Raw genomic sequence first — 27,813 nt, 5'->3', positions numbered from 1 at the left:
CTTTCTTGCATAAATTCATTTGACAAAACATTTAGTACTTTCTCATACGTGTTATGTAACTGATTGATGCTGGTGAAAGGAAAAATCAATAAAACACAGGAGCTCACAATTCAGTAGGTAAAACTGATATGTAAACTAAGTAATGTAAAACAATGTAATAAATGTAGAAATAGAATGATGGGATACAATAAAATAACACCACGTTGGAGCTGGGGACAGAGATGATTTACCACATAAAAACATCCCAACCAATTAAGTCTGGAAGGGCCTAAGTATTCTAAGTTATCTAGTGACCTTCAAGCTCTATTTAGTAAAAATATTTCCACAGTAACCATGCCTATGCTTTTGTATGGGCATGAGTTAACCATTGAATTATGTTCCTTTTTTCACAGCTTAAGAGCAATATAAATTCCTTTCAGTTTTTTCCTTTCCATGAACTAGAGAAGATGATGGTTATAGGGAGCATTACCATCCTGAAGGGATGCTAAGTCTAGAAGTTTGAGAATGCTTGTTCTAATCAACACCACTCTAAAATGATTTGCAGAGTAAAAGATAACTTGAAAACCAAATGTGAAAAAACCTTCGTGACTTTCTCTAATGAGGCAAAGTTCCCAGAGAAATATAAAACCAAAGTCATATACATGGTATGTTTTTTACCCTTAGCATCCATGATGAAAGAGTTTTAAATATTTTCTCTTTCTAGATGATCTATGTCTAATTTTCTGGCAGAAGAATCTGGACATTTTATAAATCTCTTCTAAAACAGGCTTCAGACAAATTTTGAGGGCCTTTGTGTATATTTCAAACAAAAAAATCTTTAAACGCTCTTTGCAACAAAATTGATCCTTAAATTACTAGTCTTATAACTATTCAAGGATAGTAACTAAAGAATTGGTGCATCCAGACATAAAAGCACAATCAATAAAAGTAGGTAATATAAATTTAAGAAAATTGAAATAATTTCAAGCATATTTTCTGACCACAATGGTATGAAACTAGAAGTCAATTACAAGAAGAAAAACTGAAAAATCACAAATGTGTAGAGATTAAACAACATGCTACTGAACAACCAATGAATCAAACAAGAGATCAAAAGAGAAATTAAAAAAATACCTTCAGACAAACAGGAAAGAAATACAATATACTAAAACTTATGGGATGTAGCAAAACCAGTTCTACAAACCCAACTTTACAACTCAAATAACTAGAAAAAGAAGAACAAACTAAGCCCAAAATTAGTAGAAGGAAGGAAAGAACAAAGATCAGAGCAGAATAAATGAATTAGAGACTAAAAAGACAATATAAAAGATCAGTAAAACTAAGAGCTGTTTTTGTTTAAGATTTTTTTTTTCCTCTTTCTCCCCAAAGCCCCTGGGTACATAGTTGTGTATTCTTTGTCGTGGGTCCTTCTAGTTGTGGCATGTGGGACGCTGCCTCAGCATGGTTTGATGAGCAGTGCCATATCCGCACCCAGGATTCAAACCAACGAAACACTGGGCCACCTGCAGCGGAGCAGGCAAACTTAACCACTGGGCCACGGGGCCAGCCACAAGAGCTGGTTTTTTGAAAAGATAAATAAAATAGAGAAGCCTTTAGCTAGAAGATTAGCAAGAACCTTACCAAGGAAAAATGAGAGAGGACTCAAATAAATAAAATTATGAATGAAAGAAGAGACATTACAAATGATACCACACAAATACAAAGGATTATGAGACTATGAAAAATTGTATGCCAACAAATTAGACAACCTAGAAGAAATGGAAAATTCCTAGAAGCATATAACCTGAATAATGAAGAAATAGAAAATCTAAACAGACCATTACTAGTAATGAGACTGAATCAGCAATCAAAAACCTCCCAACAAAGAAGGTCCGGAACCAGATGGCTTCACTGGTAAATTCTATCAAACATTTAAGGAAAGATTATACCAATTCTTCTCAAACTCTTTGGAAAAAATAGAAAAGAAAGGAACATTTTCAAACTCATTTTACAAGGACAGCATTACCCTGATAACAAAACCAGACAAGGACATGACAAGAAAAGAAAATTATAGGCAAATGTCCCTGAACATAGATGAAAAATCCTCAACAAATATTGGAAAACCAAATCAACAATACATTAAAAAGATCATACACCATGATCAAATGGGATTTAACCCTAGGATGCAAGGATGGGTCAACATCTGCAAATCAATCAATATGACACACCACATTAATAAAATGAAGAATAAAAATCATACATGATCATCTCAACAGAAGCATAAAAAGCATCTGACAAAATTTAACATTCATTCATGATGAAAGCTTTCAACAAACTGGGTATAGAGGGAACATATCCCAACATAGTAAAGGCCATATACGACATGCCCACTGCTAACATCATACTCGATGGTGAAAAGCTGAAAGCTTTTCATTTAAGATTAAGAGCAAGACAAGAATGCCTACTCCTGCCACTTTTATTCAACATAGTACTGGAAGCCCTAGCCAGAGCAATTAGGAAAGAAAAAGAAATAAAAAACATCCAAATCAGAAAGGAATAAGTAAAAATGCCTCTATTTGTAGATGACATGATATTACAGATGGTTTCTCACTTACTATGGTTCAATTTACAATTTTTGACTTTACAATAGTGCAAAAGAGATATACATTCAGTGCAAACAATACTTCAAGTTTTGAATTTTGATTTTTTTCCAGGCTAGCAATATGCAGTACAATCCTCTACCATTATGCTAGGCAGTGGCAGCAAGCCACAGCTCCCAGTCAGCCATGCAGGCACAGGAGTAAACAACTGATACACTTACAACCATTCTGTACCTATATAACCATTCTGTTTTTCACTTTTAGTACAGTATTTAATGAATTACAGAGATATTCAATACTTTATTACAAAGCAGGCTTTGTATTAAGTGATTTTACCTGAGTGTAGGCCAATGTAAGTGTTCTGAGCATGTTTAAGGTAGGCTAGGCTAAGCTATGATGTTCATTAGGTTGGGTGTATTAAATGCCTTTTTGACTTACAATATTTTCAGCTTTGTTGTTGTTGTTAGTGCAATTGAGTCGATTCCAACTTCTAGTGACCCTGTATACAGCAGAGTGGAACCCTGCCCAGTCTTTTTGCATCATCCTCTCACCTTCCAGTGCCATGTCAGACAATACTATTCATAGGACTTCAAGGTCAGTTGTTTTGGAAGCGAGTGGCCAGGTCCTTCTTCCTAGTCTGTCTTAGTCTGGAAGCTTCACTGAAAACTGTCCACATCAGTGACCCTGGTAGTACTTGAAATATTGGTGGCATAGCTTTTAGAAAGACAGCAACACACAGACACCACAGTGTGACAACTGACAGATGAGTTGTGTGGTTCCCTGATCAGGAAATGAGCCCAGGCTGAGGTGGTGAGAGTGCCAAATCTTAACCACTAGACCACCAAATCTGGCTATTTTCAACTTGTGATGGGTTTATCAAGTCATAACCCCATCATAAGTTGAGTAAGATCTGTAAGCAGTAGTCCCCCCATCTTCAGAGGATATGTTCCAAGACTCCCAGTGGATGTCTGAAACAGCAGTTAGTACTAAACTATATATACACCATGTTTCTTCCTACACATATATATCTATGATAAAGTTTAATTTATAAACAAGGCACAGTAAGAGATTAACAACAAATAATAATAAAATAGAACAATTATAACAGTATTCTGTAACAATATACTGATAACATGGACAGCTACTAAGCAACTAATGGGCAAGTAGCATTTCTACAGCATGAATATGCTGGACAAAGGGATGATTCACATGCTGGGTGGGACAGAGCCACAGGATGTGAGATTTCATCATGCTACTCAGAACAGCATGAAATTTAAAACTTGTGAATTGTTTATTTCTGGAATTTTCCATTTAATATTTTTGGACCTCAGTTGACCACAGGTAATTGAAACTGTGGAAAGTGAAACTGTAGATAAGGGGAAACTATGGTATGTATAGAAAACTCTAAAGATTCCACTGAAAAACTGTTAGAACTAATAAACGAATTCAGTAAAGTTGGAGGATACAAAGTCAATATACAAAAATATGTTGCATTTATATACACTAACAACAAACTATCAGAAAGAGAAATTAATCCTTAATTTCTCTTTTTCTATTTACAAATGCATCCAAAAGAATAAAAAATCTAAGAATAAATTTAATCAAGAAGGTGAAAGATCTATATACTGAACTTTAAGACATTGGTAAAAGAAATTGAAGAAGACACAAATAAATGGAAGGCTATTCCACACTCACAAATTGAAAGAATTCATATTGTTAAAATGTCCATACTATCCAAAGCAATCTACAAATTAAATGGAATCCATATCAAATTCCAATGGCATTTTTCAAAGAAATAGAAAAAAAATCCTAAAGTTTGTATGGAACCACAAATGTCCCTGAATAGTGAAAGTAATCTTGAAAACGGAGAACAAAGCTGTAGGCATCACGCTTCCTGATTCCAAACCATATCACAAAGCTATAGTAATCAAAACAGTGTGGTATTGTTATAAAAAAAGACACATAGACCAATGGAACCGAATAGAGAACCGAATAATAAACTCATGCGTATATGGTCAATTAATTTATGACAAAAGAGGCAAGAACATACAATGGGTAAAGGATATTCCCTTCAACAAATGGTGCTAGAAAAAACTGAACAGTTACATGAAATTGGCCCCCAGTCTTACACCATACATAAAAATCAGTTCACAATGGATTAAAGACTTAAATTTAAGACCTGAAACCATAAAACTCCTAGAAGACAAGATAAGGAATAAGCTCCTTGTCAATGATGTTTTTGATTTGACACCAAAAGCAAAGGCAACAAAAGCAACAATGAATGAGTGGGACTACATCAAATGAAAGAGCTTCTGCACAGCAAAGGAAACCATCAACAAAATGAAAACGTAGTCCACAGAAAGAGAGAAAATATTTGCAAATCATATATCTGATAAGGGGTTAATATCCAAAATATATAAAGAACTCATACAACTCAGTGGCAAAAAGACAAACAATCCAATAAAAAATGGACAGAAGATTTGAATAGACATTTTTCCAAAGAAGAGATACAAATGGCCGACAGGTACATGAAAAGGTGCTCAACCTCACTGATCATTGGGGAAGTGCAAGTCAAAACCACAATAAGATATCACCTCACACCTGTTAGAATGGTTATTATCAAAAAGTCAAGAAATATCAAGACTTGGCAAGGCTGTGGAGGAAAAGGAACCCTTGTGCACTATTGGTGGGAATGTAAATTGGTGCAGACATTATGGAAAACAGTATGGAGGTTCCTCAAAAAGTTAAAAATAGAACTACCATATTTAGCAATCCCACTTCTGGGTATCTATCCAAAGGAAATGAAAAGAGGATACAGAAAAGATACCTGCACTCCCATTCTTCTTGAAGCATTATTCACAATAGCCAAGATATGGAAACAACCTAAGTGTCCATCAATAGATAAACAGATAAAGAAGATGTAGTATGTATTTAAAATGGAGTATTATTCAGCTATGAAAAAGAAGGAAATCCTGCCATTTGCAGCAGCATGGATGGACCTTGAGAGCATTCTGCTAAGTGAAGTAATAGGCCACACAGAGAAAGACAAATACTACACAGTATCATGTATAGGTGGAGTCTAAAATCAGAAAAAGTTAAACTCGAAGAAACAGAGAGTAGAAAAGTGGTTGCCAGGGGCTAGGGAGTGAGGTAAATAGGGAGAGGCTGGCAAAATGGTACAAACTTTCAATTATAAGATGAATATCATCTAAGGATCTAATGTATAACATGGTGACTATAGTTGATGACACTGTATCGTATAGTTGAAATTTGCTAAGAGTAGAAGTTAAATGTTCTCACCAAAAAAAAAAAGATAAATATGTGAGGTGATGGATGTGTTAATTAACTAGATGGGAGGGATCCTTTCATATTGTACACGCATATCAAATCATTAGGATATACACTTTACATGTCTTAGAATTTTACTCATCAATTATACCTCAATAAAGCTGAAAAAATAAGTTTGAGAAGAAAATATCAGAGTGTCTTGAACATGGTAAGGGTAAATAATTTTGTAAAACTTCTGATAGTTATATAAAAACACAGGCACATATGTAGATATGTACAGGTTCTCCTTATAAAATGTACTTACTACTGTGGGTTGAGGTAAAAAAGCCAGAAAATTTTTTTTTTAGGTCATGGCTCCCTCCACACTGCTACAATAGTCAACACTTCTCAACCTACTTTGAATTTCTTACAAACTTGTAGAAATGTCTCTTGTGTGTTTACTAATGGGTAATATGAAACATGTTCAGCATCTTGTATGGCATCAGTATTGACCAATCAGAAGGGAGGCTGCAGCAGAGACCCAGAGGTCTCCAGCTCTGCCAAATGTTAAAAAGTAACTAAATGAATAAAAATAAAAGTAGGTACCAGAAAAGTAATCATATGCCTAGGGAATATTTACAGATGGTACCAATAAGCTGAGCTAAAACAGGGGTTGATGACCTTTCCGAATTTGTCCTGCCCTATTAGGACCTGAAAGATAGAGGCAGTTCTAAAAGATGCTCCCCAACTTGAGTCAAAAACATTCTTCCAAGAATAGATTTGACTTAATTATCTATACTTTTAAAACATAAATGCAGCCTTTCCAAGAGAAGTGCACATTTTAGTTAAATTATTCTATTAGCTTGCCTTCTCTCTAAGACGAGGGTAAGCTTGATGTTGACCTGAAGACGATACAGAGATCATAAGAAACCTAATGTCGGGCACACGGCTGATGAGGGACTCTCACTTAACTTGTTTTAAATGCTAGGTTTCCTGAGTGCAAAGTTGTTATATCAATTCCTACCCCACAGGATTGTTTTGAGAACTAAATGTGATAATATCTGAAACATGTAGGACACTTTTGTGATGTACTCATGGCTCAGTAATCTTTAGCTTCTCCCATGCCCCACAGCCAATTCACTCTCCTTTGCCGTAAATTCTAAATTATAGACTCTTAAATAACCCAGCCAAAACCGGACATGCTAAAGATGCACTTGAATATCAACTTAGGGTTCTGAGGAACAGAGGGAGAAGTTTTTGTGACCAATTGGGTGGGTTGAAATGCTTTCTTGTCTTGTAAAGGCCAAGGCAGACTAACCGTCAACAACCACACTGGAGGGAACTGTTGAATCTACTTTTTGCTGCCTGGGCTTCCACTGTTAGAGGCCCCTGGACTCCTTCAGGGATGTTGCTGCCAGAAGCGTATCTACTTACACTGATTGGTGAGCATCCTTAGGAAGCATGAGTGACCCTCCCCTCCCCATATTGGCCTTCATGCTTTTCCATCGCTGTGGGAGCCTTTAATTGCATAGAGGCCTCTGACTGGAGGCAATGTTAAAATCATGACATTTTTCAGTCTAATATTCTCATTGATGTTTTACCCGAATTCTTATTATATAAAAAATTTTATACAACTTCTTTGTCCAAAATTGTCATTATTGAAGTAAAACTTCAGAGAAAGTAAAACTTGAATTTTTTTGTTTTGTTTTGTTTTTTTAATGCTTCAGTGGGAGACTTCATCTAATACTCAAGGCATTGACAGCCTGTTTCTTACTCTTAGTCAAACCACACATAAGTTGATTGACTTCACAAACACTTCGCCTAACTGGAAGGTTCCAGGACCTTGATAGTTTGCTTTTATCATTATCATTATTACTTAGAATAACATTAATAATAACAATAAATTATCAGACTTTGATGTGACAACCTTTTTAGAAGCTCAATAAAGTGTATAGTTAATAATTGCTACTAGAGTGAAATCTTTGTTGATTAGAGTTTGTGTAACTGAATTAGGACAAAAGGGACTCCAGTATTATTTGTGTGTTTATTGTAGTGTTATTGTCTTAGCCCTAACCATTTGACCTACCCTGGAAGTCATCTGAGACAGTCCCATTCACATTACAGTTGCCTACTGCTCCCTGAGCCCAGTGAAACGCCCACTAGGGAGGAATAGGAGCAACCCTCTCCTGACGAGAGACAGGAATTGTCCCGACGGCACAGTTAAGAGGCAGGTTCCACATGGTTTCTGAGAGGACCTCCATGGGTTTGTGCCCCATGTGCTCATCTACCCTTTATTAACTTCCCCTTCTTCCTTGTTCCCCTTTCTCACTCCTTCACATGGCTTCCTGGGGTCACTTCCTGAACAAACTCCTTGCACCTACATGTCTGTCTCAGTATCTGATTTCAGGGGAACAAAGAGAGGAACCTTAACCAAGACATTTATTTGTTAATTTTTTATTGAAATTTATCGAATCTTCGCTCTGTGGCAGTCATCTCTCATTTATTACTTCTGAATCCTCAGAAACCGTAGTTCTATTATTATAATATCCATTTACATATGATAAATTGACCTTTAGAGAGATTAAAATAATTTATAAATCATATTAAGTGGCAAAGCCTGGGATCACTTTCTATTCTTCTGTGGCTTTTATTGTTCTCTTCCTATCCATTGCCTTTATTCTGTGAATTCTGATCAATGAAATGAACGTAAGATTAATGCTGCTATACAGTTACATTCGCTAAAATTCACATTTATGAGTGGGCTTTGATCTAAAGCATACAAAGTTGCGTCTTGTTGCTGTGAAACATGCAAAGAAGCTCCTGTTCACTGGACAATCTCCCATTGGCTCTGCCACTTATCTGCTCCCTGCTCGTGGATTTAATTTCCTTAAATGGAAAATGTGAGTCTTGGCCTAAATGATCTTTGGGATCCATTGAAGAGCTATTGTTCTACAAACCGTAGCTTATACAAGCTTACATAAGCTAAAGTTATACAAACCTTGTAGTCTAGTCCCTCTGGCCAATTCTACGGCTCTAGCCCTCAGTCTGATGTTGAATTCTCTTTATAACCACTTCTAAAGTAGAGGTCAGCAAACTTTTTCTGTGAAGCACTAAATAGAAAATATTTTAGGCATTGTGGTCTGCAAGGTGTCTGCTGCAATTACTCAATTCTGCCATTGGAGTTTGAAAGCAGCGAAAGGCAATCCATAAACGGACGAGTGTGGCAGTGTTCCAATGAAGCTGTTTACAAAAACAGGCAGCAAAGCCACTGGACATTCTCGGCGTTGCCCACAGAAAATAGTTCTCTAAGGCCCTTGTGTGGCGACACGGCAGATGAGAGGTGGCAGGAAAATTCCAAACAATGCTTTTATTGTCTGGCTCACTGGCCTCCTGAAAACTTTGGAGATCTTTCTCAAACAGCTCCTCAAAGAAACAAGAAAACAGAAAGCTTTTCTGCGTCTTTCTTCTCTGAGCCTATCTGAAAGGCTTCTGTTTGACAGAGAGGGTTTTGTGTTTGTGTTTGTGCTGGGCTTAAAGGCCGGGAACAGTCAATACTCACTGGCGCTGTTGTCTGGAGAGTAGGAGAATATATAAATATTGCATTTGGGATGCACATTCCTTTTGAACAATCAAAGTTTCTGAACAGGTTTGCTCGCTAAGGGTCTGTTTTGGCATTTTCATTATAACCTCTCTAACACCAAGCTTTTTCAAAGGACATATGACTCAGAACAAACATTTTCTTGAGGTTGAATCTGGCATGTTTGGTGGTATTCAAGGAATACATTTCTTTGTAGAAACTTTCCATGGAAAACTCCCTGAACCTGTTTTAGGGAGCCTGAAAAATCCTAAAGGAGAAATTGCTGCCTCATGCTTGAACTTGTAGTCAGTTTTCTGAGCTGAAAATGGATAATCACAGTCTAACATTATTTCTGATCCCATTTGTATTAAAAAATCTTTCCTGGACTGGTGATTTGTAATTAATGATAGTTCAGGAAACCGATATAAGTATCTTAAAGCTGTGGAAAGAGAAAATAGGCTGCCTTTTAAAGCAATGAGCTCCTTATTATTAGATACAATCAAGCAGAGGTTGAATCACAAATCATCAGTGATGTTATTTAGAAATTCTGTATGAGGTGAGGGTTTGAGCAAATAGACTGAACAGAGCCCCACCTACCCATTCATTAGGGAGAATTGAGCTAAGAACCAGAACAAGTTTTGTGGACTCTACACCCCACCTTCTCTCCCGTCTCCTCCTTGTACTGAAGAAGCTCTGTTTTTACTTATTTTACATATTGGATCCTTAAGATGCTTTCCTTTGAAGAAAGTTCTACTAATAATAACTTTTAAAATTCAGGAAAATAAATTTCAAACCACTGGGCAACAGGGATTTCATTTTCTTCTAACTCTTAAGCTTTTCAATTTTCTTCAAATAGGCTTTGACACACTCTAAATGAGAACTCTTCCCTTTCCACCTCCCTCCCAGTGTCTCCTGATCTCCACTCTGCAAGCATGAAACCTGTTTATTCTTGGTAAATTTTACAGTTGACTTTCAATAAAAGAGTAGAAAATTCCCTGTATGTTTTCCATCCACAAGGAATAGCCATCAGGTTTAAGGTTTTGACCATGATTAATAAGCAAACTCTTCAAAAGTCAAGCAGAGCAGGGTTTATTGAGAACTCAGCCCTTTAGAAACAAAAGGAGACCTTTAGCTACCATCCAGTGGTCTACTGCCTCTTGGCCCCAGGGTCACACTGTTTATGCTGTTTCTTCACCTGACTTTTAGAGTTTTCTCCATCTTTGTAGTTGAGATTCTCCTAAATAAGTACAGAGTCAGAGAAGAGAATGAAAAGCAAGAAGGTATTAACATAGAATACAGAAAAACGCAAAGATATTAGCATCAAATATATATCGGGTATGGTAGGTACTCAATAAAAATTTTCTAAGTAGATAAATGATTGCTGTCATTATTATGGACATTCTATATTGAATCCTACTATAACAAGAAGAATTTTGAAAGAAACATCTTCTGATTTAAATAATGGGTCAATATGGATTTTTATAGTAATTTGGGAAAACTGTTTCTAGTGGCAAACTTTAAAGCAATAAGCAGACATTCTGTTTATGTGGAAACCAGTAACAGTGGAAAACATTGATTTGTACTTATTTGTGCAAACTCTGAAGGAAACTACATATGGTTTCTCTGACAAAAGCTAGTGAATTAATGTTAAAAAGAAATTTGCTTTGCATGGCAAGTGTCATAAACACATAATTACATGATAAATAAAATGCCATTTGATTTTCCGAGTAATTAATACTTTAAATATTTGTAGACAGAGCTGAAGCAAAAAAATAAATCTATATTTTCCTGGTCACACTTAACCAGTTGGCAGGTGAGAAAAGGGAGATGTTTTTCACTAGGACCTAGGTCATGCTTGTAAGAGTCCCTTTCCTGAAGTCTAGAGTTCTGGCGCAGAACAGAACCAAGCCAGATTACATTTCACCCTAAAGCTTCATCCAGACAATCAGTCATATTTGTTTACCAATCAGTATTAAAAACAAATCAGCCCAGAGGCTTTAGCTGTCCTGGAAGGATGCAGTTTGCCACTTTAATAACACAAGCTGTGTGGAGAATGTTCTCTCCGGGTTCCAACTGCTCTTCTGTTTTGTTTCCACTTGCAAATGTGGAGTGAGTAAAATCAGAATGGGCTTTATCTTCAGCCAAGGTCTCTAATGCCCTATGATCAAGGGGCCACCCTGTCTTTTCCCTGGTCTTCCTGAGCAAGGTAGCCTGTGATGCTTCTCAAAGTGGAGTTCTGGGTGGCCAGAGACAGTCTTAGGTATCTTTAGTCGCCCCGAAGGTTTCTCTCTGTCAGTCACCAGTGGAGGGCCACATTAATTTTCAAGGCACAGTGTAAGCTCCATCTGCTATCCTAAGCGTTTGTAGAGATTATATGTCAGACAAAAGAGTTACTGAATGAATTAAAAGTAAATGTCACTTCCTAAAACTAAGCCCAGTAAACACAGCTTGGGGAAATATTTCCTTTTGCCTGAGTTACAGCTGTTGGAGTTAAGCAATATGGTGCTTTCAGACCTGGTTCACATATGGAGAATCTCACAGCTGTCTTGCCTGCTATGGTAGGGGTCACTGAACAGTTCTTTCTCTCCATCAATTTGCAGAATGTAAAGGTGGAAACCTCCATGAGATCCACAAATAGCACATTATAGTCCAGCAAGATCAATAGGACAACCTGATAATGGTCCGAAGAAATTCCCTTCTCTTATCTTTGACTCTCAATTATATTTGCTTTTCATGGACATGAGTCCAGGCTGACAGTTGCTGAAAGTTTCTCAGATGCAATGTTTTGTGTGAGGGCATCAAGCTTCATTTACCTAAGTTGCTAGTCGGTTCTAGTTCTCATCTTTAATATGTTGAAGAACATCTACCTCTGTGATACATTTATCAGAGCTGCTGGTTTCCAACACATCGAATCCTTTACCTTGTCTGTAATTGTCAAAGCTAACTTTAACATATTATCAAAAACATTTTGGGATTAGAATATGACATCTCATTAATCATTTGAATAACGAAAGCAGAGTGTTTGAAATTGCCATGTGCTCTGTAGCAACTACCAACACGCAATAACAATCTTTGCCTACCATCCCTACATGGCTCTGAGATTTACAGCAAACCAGAAATGCATAATGATCTTAATTTTACGAGTTATGACTCATTCATATTCCTGTGGGCCCAGCAAATTCTCACTGATGGTGATGTGTAATCACTGGAAGGCCAAAAAGTATACAGTCTTTGACCTTGAGTCTTCATTAGCTGGAAGGCTAGCATTTATGACAGAAGTGGAGACTGTTTAGGAAAAGGAAGTGAAGGGAACTAACATTTATTGAGACTTTACTATGTATGATTGTAGCCAACAACATTGGTGGTTTGTCTAGATCCCCTTGAGTCCCTGTTACCAGCTTCTAGTGTCTCTCATTGCTTCGGTAAACCTTTACTTCCTGTAATGGCCTGCATCTGTTACTCAGCTTGGGAGGATAGCCCTCGGGTTCCTGGAACCGCTGTGTCCACAGGGGCAGAGAGTGGGAAGTGCCTGAGAGTTTTTGGCCCCACTGTATTCTGTAGCCAGATTGATTAGTGAGGGAGTAAGAAGACCCTGCTGTCTTGCCTTAAGTCCTGGCAAACTGAAGCATAATTTGCACAACACAGCCCCTCCCTACAGGATCACTGCTGAGGCTGGGACTTTGCCTGAAATCACATCCTTGCTTGGGTTCTTTCTCTTCCCAGTCTTCCTTCCCCCACCCCTTCCCTCCTTTCTCCTGGGAGCAGTTCCTTAAAATGTTGCCCAGGAATCTTTGGCTCAGGGTCTGTTTGGGACTCGCTGTGCTGTGCCTTTTACATAGACTCTGTTACACATGCTATGCCTTTTGCATATCTTGGGTTACATATGCTATGACTTTTGATATGATATGTCTTTTATATGTACTGTATATTTAATGTATACAACAATTCCTAAGGAGGAAACCAAGGATCAAAGATTTAACCTGCTCAATGTCGTAGAGCTATTAGGTAGTAGAAGTATGTGCCTCTTGAACCCTAGTCTTATTCTTTTATTTCTTATATTTTATACTCAGCATAGGCAAGGGGATAGAATGAATAAATGCTACTTTGGGAATAAATGTATTTAGAGATAGATGGCTTCTACAAATTAGGCCTGATGCAAATGCTAACCTCTTATCGGGAAGACATATTTGAGAAGGAAAAGATAAGCACAGGTTTGTATTCTAGGTTTGCTGAAACAAGTTTCAAGCATCAAGCATATCTCTTAGCATTGGAAGCAAAACAAGTCTTAAAAACCGTTGCATGACTTGTGTCATGCTTACTTTTAATAATAAAGTACTTGAGTTAGAAGTTGCTAGATTCACTGTAACACAGTCTTTGCTAGAGACAAATCTTTGCAAACAGTAGATCAATAAAGTCACCCTTTGCTGCCTACCAAGGAAATTAAGAAGCTTGGCAGAAAATGATGAAGATCGAGGAAGCCTTCAGCTTGGATTTTTTTATAGCAAACTGGTTCAAATTAATGGCCTCAAATGGATAGAATTATAGTTGCATTTAGCTTGGTCTTTCTTGTTAATAACTTCCAGTGTGTTTCTGCCACAATTAATTTTATAAAATAGCCCTGAAAGCAAACAAAAGAAATGCTTTCCACAGCTTCCACAATAAAACATTCCTCTTAGACTGTCATTAAATTTACCCCAAAGATTCCATTATCTTTTTCTTTTTTTCATTATTACCTTTAGTGCATGGGGAATTCAGAGATGACATAAGTGCAGGGCGATTTATGACTCATACAAAAAGCACTGCCAACAGTTTCAGGAGGCCATGACTCTTGGACTGGCATCCTCCCACTTTCTCTGAGCTTCCAGGTCAGACACACAACTGCTGCCCACTTCATTTTCTGTTGAAGAGCTTTGAATCCCTTCACCAATATCAAGAGACAGCAATACTGGGGATAAAAGTTCTAAAGTCAGAGTCCCACCACACAGTTAGAGGGATGATTTATAGAAAATGAAACTCTCAGAAAACAGGATGATGATAATCTCTAAACATTAGTTGCATATGCAGATTCAAGTAATGCACATAAAGTACCAAGCGTTTTGTAAACATCAACTTTGTGAAGAAAGTACTATTAACTCCCCACTTTATGGTTGAGGAGCCTGAGTGTCAGAGAGATTGATAACTTGCTCACTTCAGTAAGTGAAAGAGCTGAGATTCAAAGTCATGAATTTTTAGTTTGAGCTCAGCACCCTAGTTTCTTTTTATGGTACCCTTGGGCTCAGTGGTCCCAGATGGGAAAGGCTGCATCGTCAGGAGGCCAAAGTGATTTCTCCAGGTTATCATCCTCATGTTTGCATGGATGAGTTGAGGCAGTTTTGCCAATTGTAAAAGACTGAGAGTGAAGCTTAAAGTGGCAGACATGGGACAGATATGTCTGTAGAAACGAGCTTCAAGAGAGAGTAGCAGAAAATATCTCACAACTCTAGATAGACTTACTCACTTCAGTCCCCTGTGATAAGGACCTAGTCTTCCGTTCTACACTATTCCACTTATTAAACTCATTCTCATCAGGTGCTCACTAAATGCCAGATCCCTGCCCTCAAAACACTTACATTCTAGTAGGAGAGACAAAATACACAAGACAATTTCAGGTTTTTATAACCGCTATTTAGGAAATGGTGTGATACAATGGAGAATAACATTCCATTGCTCTTACCGGTTTATGTGTCTGCTTTCACTAACAGACTATGAGCTCCTAGGAGTACTACCTTTGTTTTTTATTCATCTTTACATGCCTAATGTCTAGCACAATTTGAGATACTCAATAAATGCTCGTTTAATGGATGAATAGACTAATGAACATACGAAGCAGCATATCAATGGAGTGCTCCGAAGGACTGCCAGCAGAGCAGAAATGGGGAGCTCAAAGGAAGGCCTATTTTCTCCATTGAAACTGAAGCCAAAACGCTTTCAGACTTTCTCTCTTTGAAACATTTGGTGCTCCCATAATACGAGGCAGACTGTTTATTCTGTCACATTTTTCCACTAGCTGCCGCTTCTCCTGAACGCTTTAAGGGGAACCAGGTCACAACAGGTTATTTCCCAGAAAGGATTAAAGATAATTAAAAAGGAGTATTGATTTGGGGCTTCAGGACTTAGGGGATTTGGGTTTCTTTGTTGAGTTTAGGAGGAAAGTTCACTATCAAAATACTGCAGCTGATCCTCTTACAGAAAGGAAAATGGTCACATTTTAAAAGGTATCTTGGTTTCTACCACCGAATTTTTTAAATTGTCTCAGACCTAAAATAGAGGTAGTACTTTCACAATATAACCATACTCTTCTTTGTTGCAATGCTACTTTAGGCAAGATTTATGTGAAAAGCAAGTTTTTTAAAGAAACCACTCAATCTGCACTTCAGCTCAGCAGTGACTAAATCAAAATTTCAAGTTACCAAGGACTAACGGATGAGATCTCAGGCATCTGAAAATAAAGAAACAGGAGTGCAATGGAAATGACTAGAGATGCTTTACAAATGCTTTGGCCAAAAGCATATGGAGTTCTTTTTCAAAAGTGATTTATTTCCCCTTTCACTTATTTTATTATTTTGGTTAACTTTCTTCATGTGATAACATAAAAGCATTTTGTTTTTACTTGAAATGGAACTGCATTTTGAAAAACATAAAAATCACCATATAAAACTAGACCAATCAATGTTCTATACATCTTTATTTTCTCAGCTTGTGTTCTTCAAACTTTAAGCCCCAATATCCTTTTAGCTTCTACCCTCCAGTTTTGTAGCAAGGACTTCTGATAATGTCTATGAACATCTACAAGTATAAAATAGTGAGGATAGAGATTGTAGAGTGAGATAGTGAGGATTTCAGGTAATGTATATGAACATCTGACATATTCTAGATGCATCGTTGGATCTCTGTGAAAGAGAACAGTTTCACTGGACTTCTCTTTTGGCCTGTATATTTTGTGAATAACTGGCCCGTTATTTAGAATTAGCAGTCATTATGTCCGCACTCTCTGCTTTCCTTGCTCAATGAAGTATTCTATCAGAGGTTTCTCAGGCAATCTCAAATTTAAAGATTTAACTTCATCTTTCAAAAAACTAACCATGCAAAGCAACTTCAAATTAAAATAATTGAATTTGGATTATGGAGCAAGCCAGACAGAAGAAGGGCCTTCTTCTCATATTTCATATTTCAAAAACCCCACATCTGGGAAAGACATAAATAAAATTTCATTTCCTGTGCCCTGCTTGCTGCTGACCACAGTTTATTGCGACCATATAGGAACTCATTCTAGGGGAACGGCAAAGAAGCTAGAAATGACCTTTGGGTGACGACAAAAATTAAGCTTTTTGGTCTGCACAGTAACTAGGAGGAAAACTTTGGAGAAAACATGGGAACATAAGCAGGCAGCACGCTAAAAATATCTGGAGGCAAATATTATTTACATAAATGAAACACATTGTAGATTTGGCAGCCAACAGCTTCCATGATGAAATCAGCATGAAGTGAGGAAGTGGGAATCAGAACTGGGTTTGATGTTAGCCCTGCCACTTACTGCTGTGCCTTTATCCCTAAAATAGAGACAAAATACACAAACTTCTTGGGGGCCAGGTGAAAGGATTAGATTAGATGACCCATGTGCAAACACTGGGCACAATGCTGGGTCAGGCCAGATGCTCAGTCAACGGCATTCTCCCCCGCTTCCTTCCCTCCTTTGGACATATATTTGGACTGCTCTAGGTCTCAGTTTTCACATGTGTGAGATGAGAATAGACTTAAAGACGTTCTGTGTTTCCCTATGATTCTAAAAGGAGAGTCAGAATGTGACATTGTAATACTATAATTTTGTTCGCAAAAAACAAGACAGTAATAAACATTATGACTTCAATAAAGGGAAGGAGGGGATTTTTCCTTAAGAAGAGAAATCAGAGCTCTAAATGACACAAATGTGTTATAACAATGGAGAATTCACTATCTAGGCAAATTAATTAGCTCTTGCTTAGTGTTTAAAGACCTTATTATCATTAAGCTATCTGGAGAAATAGTCAATGTATTCCCTATTCTGTTGCTTTGTGGAGATTATTGAGCAAGCAGTTACTAGGGTGTTTCTAAGTACCAGGAGAGAGCCAAAGGTCAGGAAAGAGTTATGGAGGGCTGTAACAACAGACCGTCTCTCTCATCCTCACATTCACATAATGTGGAAAGAGATTCTCACGTAACTAATGCCATTGCAATAAAATAATATAAATGGATCATGACACTGAGATAAGCAATGCTTTTTAGATGTATGTTTTACTTTGCACTTGTTTTCAAAATATGGAGTAGAAGAAGAAAATAGAACCAATGTTTTGAAAGCCTAATATGTGCCAGAAACTGTGCTAGATTTTTTCAGATAAATAACAATATCAAAATAATCATTTATGTATCAGGATTGTGACAATTGTTTTGCATGCATTATCTCACTTAATCTTCATATACATAGGAGGAAGCTGAGGCACAAAAAGGGAAACTTGCTGAAAATAGTCGGAATTCAAATTCATTAGATATAGAAGCCACTGCATCTCACCATGATACTACATTTCCAGATCACTTATTAAAACTTCCAAAAAAGTGCCATTGGTTTCCATTGGATGGATTAAGAATGTAGTGGGGTTAGATCAATTATATGTCTTATAATTCTGGAGATGAAATTCTGCTCAAGGATCCTGATAGACACGACCTCCTCAAAATCTGCTGAAAACTTTATGACTGGCCCCACCCACAGCTGGACAATCCTAATAATCCTCTCATGGAATCCATAGCATCTCCTGGAAGGGGCAGTTGCCAGCGTTCTACTCATTCTGCTCACTCTTATCGCCCCAATGTTCTTTCTTCACATTGTTGTTGTAGGACTGCTATTTGAATTCTCCAGCAAATGATCTTATTGCCTCAGTTTTCTCACCAATAATTACCTCCTAAATAAGTTGCGCCTGAATTCCATCCCTTTTCCCTGCTGAAAGGAATGCAGCCTGGCCTCTACAGGTCCCTGTAGCAAGAACTCCCACCCCTTGAACTGCCAATATTATAGATATTACTAATAATTAACTTATTTATAATAGTAATTTATAATATAATAAATATTACGAACTGCCAATATATCTCCAAATCCACTTGCCAGTCTGCATCCTGCACCACCCCCAGAATTTTTCCCCTGCCTCCTTGTTTATACCTTTCTTTCTTGTCTAAGTCACTTCGATGAATCTGTGAATTCCCCATGTCCTGAGCATTCTCCTCACACCTCCCAACACTGCTACATCATCCTTACACAGCTAGGGATTAGATTTGGGACCACCTGCTCTTTCACTTGACCAGAATTAACCTTTAAACATCAGGATGATCACCACAATGCGCACTTCCTAGGTTTGTGGTGAGGATAAATTATATCACGCATTTGGAAGGGACTTTGAAGGGATAAACAAATATAAGACATCCTCATTATTCATTATGGGACTTACACATTTTCCAGCAAAAGGGATGGATAATTTTTTATTTTATTTTTACTCTGGGAATAGTATTTTATTTTATTTAACGCTCTTCTATGAACAAGAGATCTAGAGTGTGTCCTATAGAGATGGGTAAGTCCTTCTTTTATTCTTGCAAACTAGTAAGTTCTAGTTTTAGCTGTAAAGAAGCAAGTGAAGGAAAACAGAATGTGCCACCTCAAAATATGCCACTTTGGCATAAGGATTATTTTGCGCTGAAGGCAATTGAGAAGAAGCAGACACAAGAAAAGCTCTCTGCCCTCCACTTGTTTGCTTAAAAGCAGGACATAAATTTTCAAAGGTATCCTTCCTCCCCTCTCTACCAGGAAGGATCAAAGTTAATCCTAGAGACAACTTTTGACCCTCTCAGCCAGAAGACTGTACCAGAGGAATCTATAAAACAAACTTTACTAACCAGCCTTTATTTCTGCCCTTGGAAGCCTAAAACTACTTTCCTCTGTCCTGTCATTTTTCCACAAACTTATTGTTCTTTGTTGAAGATGCCATACAAGCCAGAGTTCTAAGCTACCTCTTTGAACTACTCCTTTTTCCCTGGGTATCTCCCACGTATATATGAGGTAGATGTGTTAATAAACATGTTTGTTTTTCTCTGATTAACCTATCTTTTACTGCAGGAGTCTCAGCTAAGAACTCAGAAGGGTAGAGGGAAAATTATTTTTCCTCTTCTACACAAGCATCTCTGTTGGTCTCTCAGTGGAGTTTTCCAGGCTCTCCAGAATCTTGTGCCCACCATGTCTGTCTGCACCTGAGTCCCACTAATGTCTATTATGAACAGACATCTTATTCTTATCGTCCCTCTCCATATGCCCTGTACAATTTCAGAGCATGCTGGCTTTGGCATTGGTATCTTTTCCTGTTTCCAATGTATAGATTTTCTGACTTCTTCCTAATTAACTAAGACAATTGCACTTCCCCATTAGTTTCCAGTTTAAACCCCACCTCCACTGGGAAGCCTCTAATGATGACTACAGCTATCATTGATCGAGCAACCCAACAGGATTATTCATTATTCTGTTCTGAACTCTAATTGTGTGTATTACATAATTAAGTATCATATGCACACCACAGCAACAAACTAAACTGTCATTTCCTAGGGAAAATTAATGCCTGAAAATGCTCTTCATAGAAAAAATGGTTCAAGAAAAGATAATGTATATAAATATAGTAGATATGATTCATAGTAGATAATTTATATAAATTGTATATAAATTTATAGTAGATAATATATATAAATTTATATATAATAGATAATAGTAGATTTATAGTAGATAATGTATACAAATATGGTAATAAGTACAGTAGATGTCCAGGTAAAATGGCACAGAAAGATAAATGCAAGATAATATGACATTGCATATTCCCAACAACAAAAAAAGTATAAACAGTCGATTTCTCATTATTCGAAGTAGTTACGTTCTATAAAATTGTTGCAAACACTGAATTAACAAATGTTGAACCATTGCTTCTGGAAAAATACAAAGTTAGTTTCCTGCAAGCCTCTGATCACAGGATTTTATCAACTGATCAATATATGGCCTTGTTTTATGAGTCTTTCTGTTTGAAGTTATCTGACTTAATATGCATTGCTGATTCGTTAACACTGAACTCACAGCTAGCAACACTACAACTCAGACCTGAACAAAACTTATCTTACACATGTATGTTCTCCATAAGGCACCTCACAGCCTCTGAAGCATAGGAAAACTAGACAACACTTCAGTACTATGCGTAGGGACCATCTTAAAGAGTGAAATCACCAACAAAAAGCACAAAAGTGCTAAAAATGTGGAACTGAATAGATGGTGGAAAGGATACGTTTACAATGTGAGAGCTGAAACAAGAAAGCAGAGCATCGCCTTGTTCAATCTCAGTTGGGAATGCGTGCGTCAGGTGACTCTAATTTTTTACTGCCCTGTGGATGTCCTCAATGGCCACAAAAGCGCCATGAGTATTGATTGTGGGGTTATGAAAAAATTTTAGTGAGTAGATAGACTTGCAAAAATGGAATCTTTGAAGAGTGAGGATCTATTGTATTTATACAAAATAATAGAAGAGATTGTATAATTTTCTAAAAATAATTTTTGGTGTCTTTTAAATTGTTATTATTGAATAGGCATTACTTCAATACCCAGAAGGAATAAATGTCAAAAAGTTTAAGTCAGACACATTAGCTTTATCATTTAAATTTCAAAAGCAGAGAAGAAAATCCTGCTCTTGGAAATCACCAATAAACTTTTTCTTTCCATAGAAATCTCATTGAATCTGTAGATTGCTTTAGGTAATATGGACATTTTAAGTATGTTAATTCTTTCAGTTCGTGAGCACAGAATATCTTTCCATTTTTTGTGTCTTCTTTGATTTCTTTCAAAAATGTCTTAGAGTTTTCAGTGTACAGGTCTTTCACCTTCTTGGTTAAATTTATTTCTAAGTATTTTATTCTTTTTGTTGTGATTTTAAATGGGAACTTAAGACTGAAACATAAAACTGCCGGAAGAAAACACAGGCAGTACATTCTTTGTCATCAGTCTTAGCAAAAACAAATGGAACTATATCAAACTAAAAAGCTTCTACACAGCAAAGGAAATCATCAATAGAATAAAAAGATGACCTACCGATTGGGAAAATATATTTGTAAATCATGCATCCAATAAGGTGTTAATATCCAAAATATATAAAGAACTCATACAGCTCAACAACAACAAAGAAACCACCCTATTAAAAAATGGCCAGAGATCTGAACAGACGTTTTTCCAAAGAAGATATGCAGATGGCCAAAAAGCACATGAAAAGACATTCAACATCTCTAACTATCAGGGAAATGCAAAGACAACCACAATACTACCTCATGCCAGAATGGCTATTTTTAAAAAGACAAGAAAGAAGTGTTGGAGAGGATGTGGAGAAAAGGTAACTCTCATACACTTGTGGTGGGAATGCAAATTGGTGTAGCCACTATGGAAAACCATATGGAGATTCCTCAAAAAATTAAGATTAGATCTACCATATAATCCAATTGTTTCATTTCTGGGTATTTATCCAAAGCATATGAAAACATTAATCAGAAAAGATATGTTGACCCCTGTGTTCATTGCAGCATTATTCGCAATAGCTAAGACAAGGAAACAACTAAAGTGCTCATCAACAGATGAATGAATAAAGAAGACATGGTGCATATATATATATGTATATAATGGAATACTATTTGACCATAAAACAGATGAAATGTTGTTGTCTGTGACAATATGGACGGACCTTGAAGATATTATGATAAGTGAAATAAGTCAGATGGAGAAAGACAAATATTGTTTGATTTCACTCATATGTGGAAGATAAAACAACAACAACAAATATATAGATACAGAGAACAGATTGGTGGTTGCCAGAGGGGTATGGAGGGAAGGCAAAATAAGTAAACGGGGTCATTTCTAGGGTGATGGAAACTAGAATTTTGGTGGTGAACATGATGTAGTGTATACACAGGTCAAATTATAATATGTACCTGAAATCTATATTATGTTATAAACCAAAGAAACCTCAATAAAAGCAAACAAACAAACAAACAAACAAACTTTCCTTTCACTGAGATGAAGAGGAAAGGTCAAAGGTGAACTCAGATTTACATTTACATCCTGCTTCTACCACTTAAAACTGTCTGACTTTAGGCAAGCCACACAGCTGAGTTCTAGTTTACTTAACTTTGTGTGAAGCCTTCCTCCTTGAATTGTCCTTCAATGCATAGCACTTCCTCTCTCTACTGAAGGCTTTTGAAGTTCATGGTTAATGCCTGTGTGTCTTAGTACAGTGCTTCCCAAGCTTTAATGGGCACACAAGTCCCCTGGACGTCTTGATAAAATGCCGACTGATTCAGTAGGTCTGGGGTGGGGCCTAAGACTGTGCATTTCTAAAAAGCTCCCAGATGATGCTGATGCTGCTGGTTCATGGACCACACTTTGAGTGGCAAAACCCTATTCAAATGATTCCTAATTTCCTTGATCTGCTAAGCTCAAAATATTTCCATTCTTCCATTTTTTTTTAATTAGCTTTTACTTATTGACCAAAGTCTATTTCTAAGTATAACAAGCCTCATGCAATTAAAGGGGGAGTCATGGCCAAAAATTGCTGATAACTCTCTCAGTTTCTCTATGCTACTTTCCTCTTGATCCCACTGAGCATAGATTGCATATAAATTCAGATTAAGGGCACTTAAAGACCTATTCTTAGACAATGCAGCTAGCATAAAGTCATCGTTCTCAAATGCATATTTTAATTAGGGATATAGAATCATGGAAAAATGAACAGAGAAATCTGAAGAGAAAATATGAATAAAGAATTAAAAATACAATTTGCCTTTCAAATAGATATAATATCTGCCATTTATTAAACACTTTTCATGTGCCAGACACATCATTACACGAGTATTGAAATACTCTAGAAATGAGTGATTGATTATCCAAGTAATTTCATAAACTCAGACAGTTATTGCCTTTGTTTTGTACTGTAAGACATTACTGGATTTTTTTTCAATAACTGTGAAGTGGTAGGCATTTAAATAGGAGAATGAAAACATTTAATTTGATATGGTGGACAAGATGTTTGATGGTGCTGTCACAATGACAGCAAATTTTTAATGCATTTATTGGGATTACCTGTGCTGATTGAAATGCAGAAGGCAGTCAGAAAGGTATTCATTCACACTGACCTATTTTGACTGCAACACAAATGAAAAAAGTAATGACACGGAATTATCATTATTCCTCGTAGGAAAACACTGCTGTTCAATTTGAGCTGAGGAATAAGGAGAATCATGAATAGAAGGTGACTGGGCATATTTAAAAGATCTAATTGGACCCAGTACAGCCAAGGAAAAAATCCCTGGACACTGGTAGAAAGAAGGGCTGACCCATCAGAATCTCTTGATTCCTTACCATTTTGCTGAAACATATTAGAAAATATGGATCCTCTTTCTCTACCCAATTTCTGTTCTGGTTTTGTGAAGATATTGGTTCTTTATACTTTGACATTTCTGGTTTGAGTTTCCAACTTAAAGTGGTAAACAGAGTAGAAGAAGGTAGGATCTAGACTTTTAAATCAAGTCAGGAAATATTCTGTTTGAAAAAGGAGAGATCTTTGAGGGAGAGAATTATTGGCTAATTTATTAAGCATAAATTTTTTATGTGTTTTTGCTAAAGCCTGTTTTAAGATGAGATCCAGTCTACTCTGCCACTAAAAAAGCATGAGCCCTAAAGAAGAAAACATAAAAGGCACAATCTTAGGACTGTCACTTTCTTTGCCTGTGAAAGTATCTACATAGGTATGTATTAATATATTTTAAGGATTAATAACAGAAGTTCTAATGGTTTTAAAGTAGATTATCTTCTTACTGGCAAAATCTATATTGTCTCTATCATCATATGAAAATATACGTAGCACAATCCGGCATCTCTTTTTCTAAGACTCTTCTTGCCGCATAGTAATTTACCTCTTCATGATTTCTTTGGTCTTATCATCTTAACAAGAGTTTGAGCATAGGAATGAGGACTATGTCAAGGGACTTTGGAATCTTTTCCAGTGCTCACCATACAATGACCGGCGTAGTCTCAGGGATGCCTTGTATTAATTTAACAAAATTAATTATAATTAATTATAATAAAATGATAGGCACTATTTTATTGAAAATCCTCTATATGACAGGCATTCTGATAAGTTTTGTACACATATAATTAATACTTCTTACAATAACCCAAATAAGGAAGTATCATTATTCTTTTTTGACACATGAGGAAATTGAGTCTCAGGAAAGTTAATGATGAGTCTCATGTCACAGAAATAGTAAGCAAAAGAGCCTAGTTTTCTCTGGCTCCAAACATACACCATCATCACCGTCAGAGCTGGAGAAATATTTTTCTAAGGAATAGTATTTGAGAAAAGTCTCCTTGTGCTGGCCACTTTGCTTTTAGTTGGTTGTTTTGTCAATCCACTCTAATTCCACAGGCCAAAATAATTTTCAAATGTCCAAGAGCATAGAGCAGCTTCCAAATGTATTTGGTAAAAATATCTGGCCTACACTGTCTGACTTTCAAGATCTTCCACCATTAGTAAATTCCAACCTCATCTTTCTTCATTCTTCTTTAAAGCTCAACAGACCACTTTTTGTTTAAGTTCATGGTAATATCATGTATATTCAACTATCAGGGACATCTGTAACTCTACAGTATATACAGGAGGCAGCATGGAAGGGTGAGAAAAGTCTGAGACTGGTCTTGAAAGTTCTAGTGCATTTTATAGCAACACTTCTTAATTCTTGTCCTAACCACTCTGTGTACAACTGTACTCTTACCTCCACAGTCATTCTGTCTCCCTTTACTCTGAGCTATATTTCTTCATAGCACTAATTATGTACATTAGCCAGGTTCAGTAATGGTATATTATTCTGTTGTAATAAACAAACCCCAAATCTTTGTGTGGTGATAATTACCACAACAAAGGTTTTTTGTTGCTTTCATCACAGTGTGATGTGCATCGATGTCCCTCCTCCATCTTATTGCTATATGATCTGGCATATGCAAACTCTGAAGACAAAAGGGAAAGAATAGATGGGAGGGATGTGTTGGCTCTTAACTGGCTTGGCCTGAAAGTGACACATATCACTTTTGCTCACAGTCCACTGACCAGAACCAATCAGATGGCCCTGACTGCAAGTGAGGCTGGGAAATGTAGAGGAGCTCATTTATATTTGGTGAACATGATCACTGCCACACTACCTTACAATAGATTTTATATTTATTTGGTTTTCTCCTTTCTCTCCCCTTCACCAGAAAATTCCTTCATATGGTCATTGGTTTTGTTCTATTTGCCATGGTAACAAGATCAAGTAGAACACTGGCTAGTCTATAGTGGGCACTCAATAAACAGTTGTTATGAAAAAATACTTGTGATTGATTAAAGAGGTCTACAAATTCTTTGATACTTCTTTCATTGAGAAGTGGTGTCTATGTCCTCTCTCCTTGAATCTGGGCTGGGCTTGATAACTGTGACCAATAATTATGGCAGAAGTGGCACTATGCCAGATGCAGGCCTGGTCTGTAAGAGAATAGGCAGTTTCTACTTTCTTTCTAGGAGAGGCCTAAACCGCCATTTAGGGGGGGTTCTGACAATCCAGAGGCAGCCATGCTGTGAGGAAGCACAAGCTAACCATTTGGGGAGGCTGTATGGAGAAAGAGAGAGAGATGTCCAAACAGCTCCCAGTTCTTTCACCTTTTGGTTTTTTCAGCACGTTTTGGTTTTTTCAGCTGATGCCTGCTTCCCACAACTACAGGCATCATGGACCAGAGACACTTCACCTCTGCCCAAATCTTTGATCCACAAAATAATATGTGGTAATGATAATTGCTCTTGTAAGCCACTAAGTTTTGGGGAGGTTTGTTATGCATTAATAGATAATTTCACCAATCCTTCATGGTGACTGACCCTTCCTGTTTAATCCCAAGACCTACAATCTTAGCTCTAATGCATTATCACTCAGGACCTAAGGCTCAATGTTTTAAAAAGATGTTACATTTTTCATGTTAATGTATGAATGTTTATATTTTGTGAAGTCTTTACGTTCTCTCTGGTCTAATTATGGGGAATGTGTTCTTTGATCTGCCCTGAGGGCTCTGTATACACATATCTCTCATAGCACTCAGGACACCTGATTACTTCTGTGTATTTATTCTTTATTTGCTGTGATCTGTGTGACAAGTGTGCTCACCATGTGACACATTCAAGTGCACATTCTCAGGGACCCCTAGTCATTCCCCATCTTATCTTCCACCTAAGGAAACAATTTGAAACACAAATGAATAAGAGTGAAATTCCTAGAAGGATGATTTTTAATACATTCCCATGTATTAAAAACAATTTTGAAAGCCAGCCATTCATATTAGCTATTATTAGTTAAAATTTACTTGTGTGCACACTTTATAACTCCATTCATCTGATAGCTCATCTTGATATACCCACTGATTCAGCAACCACAGGCGACAGTAGCTGCTTTAATATATTCATGTGTTTAAAAGCATTTCTGTTCTTATTAGCTGTAAAACCCTTAAGGGCTCCCTGTATGATTCATCCTCAAGTCACAATTACCCAGTTGAGGTAACCATAAATGCTAATATTTGTGCATAAAAGTAAATAAATAAAAACAAAATTGGCAATGCGGTCAAAAACTGAAAATAAATATTTAGGAGATATTCCTAAATCTTTTTTTCCTTTCAAGCCATCTGAGGATTCAATGCAGTAATGAAATTATACTGGCAATACAAAAGGACTGATTATGGTGGTACTGTTTTAAAATCTTCTTTACATATAAAAAAATTGCGATAGAAGGTCATAATTGAAACTTGATTTAAATTAATGTGAAATAATTGGGGAGAAAATTTCTCCTCCTTGTCCCAAATCAATGGCTCTTTGGTTACAAGGCAAGAAGAAGGTAAACATTTATCTAGTATATTAGATACCAAGATATCTAAGCAAATCTGGAAATGTGAAATCAAAGCAAAGTCCTCATAGGAAGGAACTGAAACAAAGAGAGATCCTATCAAGCAATAATCACATATGTCCTGTAATGTTCTCAAAATAGAAATCTGTCTTATAAACCAAATGAAACATACATAGTTGCATACTGCTATAATTATTTTACAGAAATATGGCATTAAGGCATTAAGTTCAATCAGCCAAGTAGACAGTGATTAAGAATTAAGAGCGATGACAGCAATAACAGATATTTTCCCTTGGTCGATCACTCAGGTTCAAAAATACCAAATTTATCTCAAGACATTCTAATTAGGCA

General features: G+C 36.8%; 1 protein-coding gene across 5 annotated transcripts in view; it reads right to left on the bottom strand.

Annotated features, from left to right (window-relative positions):
* KCNIP4 (potassium voltage-gated channel interacting protein 4) overlaps window positions 1-27,813 on the bottom strand; it is a 1,058,683-nt gene that overhangs the window by 263,599 nt on the left and 767,271 nt on the right. The gene's annotated exons all lie outside the window — the stretch shown is intronic.

This window comes from Equus caballus, chromosome 3, assembly GCF_041296265.1.
Source record: "Equus caballus isolate H_3958 breed thoroughbred chromosome 3, TB-T2T, whole genome shotgun sequence".
Lineage (NCBI taxonomy): Eukaryota > Metazoa > Chordata > Mammalia > Perissodactyla > Equidae > Equus > Equus caballus.
Note: the sequence above shows the minus strand (reverse complement) of the source record. Positions and strands in the feature narration are given on the sequence as shown.